This window comes from Hemibagrus wyckioides, linkage group LG27, assembly GCF_019097595.1.
Source record: "Hemibagrus wyckioides isolate EC202008001 linkage group LG27, SWU_Hwy_1.0, whole genome shotgun sequence".
NCBI classification, from domain to species: domain Eukaryota; kingdom Metazoa; phylum Chordata; class Actinopteri; order Siluriformes; family Bagridae; genus Hemibagrus; species Hemibagrus wyckioides.
The window spans coordinates 103067-105000 of record NC_080736.1 but is presented as its reverse complement, the minus strand read 5'-3'; positions in this window follow the sequence as shown (position 1 = coordinate 105000).

The following is a 1934-nucleotide window of genomic DNA, read 5'->3' as shown; positions in this document are numbered from 1 at the left end:
TATTTTTCAAAAACGGAAAGTTTATTGACTCTACATCCATGCAGTCACTGATTCACTCTAACGCTAATTCATAAAAGCTAATTAATCAAATGCTAATGTATAAAAGCTTATTAATTCAATGTCTATTCATGACAGGTAATTCATCAGTGCTAATTAACTAAATGCTAATTTATAACAGTTTATTTCTCACACAGTGAACTTCATTGCAAAGTTAGATAGCTAGCTATCTCTTTTTTTTTCTTTTTGCTGTATTGAAACATCAGATTTAAGGAAGTTAGAATTGATTCATTCTCTACAGTTTGAAGCAACTCTCTACAGATAAAATAAAGTATTCCGAATTATTCATCAAAAGTCTAAAAATTGTATAATTGTGAAGTATTCATATTCTTTTAACAGACTTCTCTGAGGACTGTGTTTAGTTCTAAATATGATAAACAAGTATGCCTGTGTCCAGTTTGTGTCCAGCTACATGCTTCCACCATAAATAATTCTGACTTTGGAGAGCCATCACAGCTACAGTGTCGGATTAAAACTGTCCTGTTGTCATAAAGACCATGAAATTGCTTGCTCGGGCAAGAAGGGCAGCTGTCAAGTGTCCGAGAGTCCAGATACAGCAGTGAAGTAGAAGCTGAAATCTGCGTCTGTACAGAACTCCACATCATCCTCATGCTTCACTGCTCCATCCTCAGCGGGACAGAGAGCAGAAGGATGTCACTTCTGAAAAAGATCTTGTGGTGTGATGAGATTAAAGTGTAAAGCAAAATAACATCACTCCTGTGAAGAAGCATGAGGGTGTAGGCATTGTGCTCTGGGTTCACAGTTCAGCTGGAGGAACTTGGAAAACTTCATGTTATCACAGGAAACACAGATGATGCCAAATACATGTGTATTGTTGAGGACAGCCTGTTCTAGACAGCCAGAAATCTACATTTAAAGTGAAAATCAATGTTCTAACAAGACAATAAACTGTGTTCTGGAGTGAGTAAAAGTGCAGACTGCAATACAGTGGCTGAGAAGGGCAAAATAAAATAAACCTGAAAACACACAGGCGAATCAGACAAAGTGGAAAAGGTATTGTGAATTCTTCCCTCCGATGAGACATCTGTCACTCAGGATATACAGGAAGTAGGAAATTGTGTATCTAACTTTATTTCTTCTACATGTGTGGAGTTCTGCCTTCACTTTAAACCATTTTTTTCCCCTGATAGTGCAACTTTAAATTTTTGAAAGAAAATAAACATATATTATATGTATTATAATATTTATCTTTATAAGAAAATGGAGTTCATTCAGCTCTACTGTGAGGATGGACGTTCATATGGTCAGTGTGATGTTGGATATACTGATAGTGTATCATGGAGTAAAGATTAGTTTATCTCTAAAAACACACCTGAAGAACGCAGAGCAGAGCTGTGTTCATACACACACCAATCCACTTTCTACTGCTGCAGCTACTGCTGGACTTCCTGTACATCCTGAGTGACCCATGTCTCGTCCAATCAGAGGGAAGAATTCCATTCAAACACTATACCTACCTACAGATTCACACTGAGGGGGCGAATACTCAGTGTGTTAGATATTTTATTTTCATATCTGAGGACATTTAAATGTTTCTGTAGAGTCACTCGTGATTCTGTTCTTATTTGATCTTCATTTTGTTGATGCACTTCAGCAAACAAAGAAATGATCAGTGGGGTGAACACTTCATGGAGGTAGTGTATATAACAACTCCATAAGTGTTTTCTGGAACTTCACATGACTGTTCTGCTAAATGCTCAGGTTTTATTGATGAAGAAACTTTGGAACCTTCTAGATTTTCAACATGTTCAGTGTAGTGGAGACTCTTAATGAACCTGAATACACTACACATCTGCTCTAAATGACTACAGAGTACACACTTGAAGAATCAGGTCACAGTGTGTGGTTAGAGACAC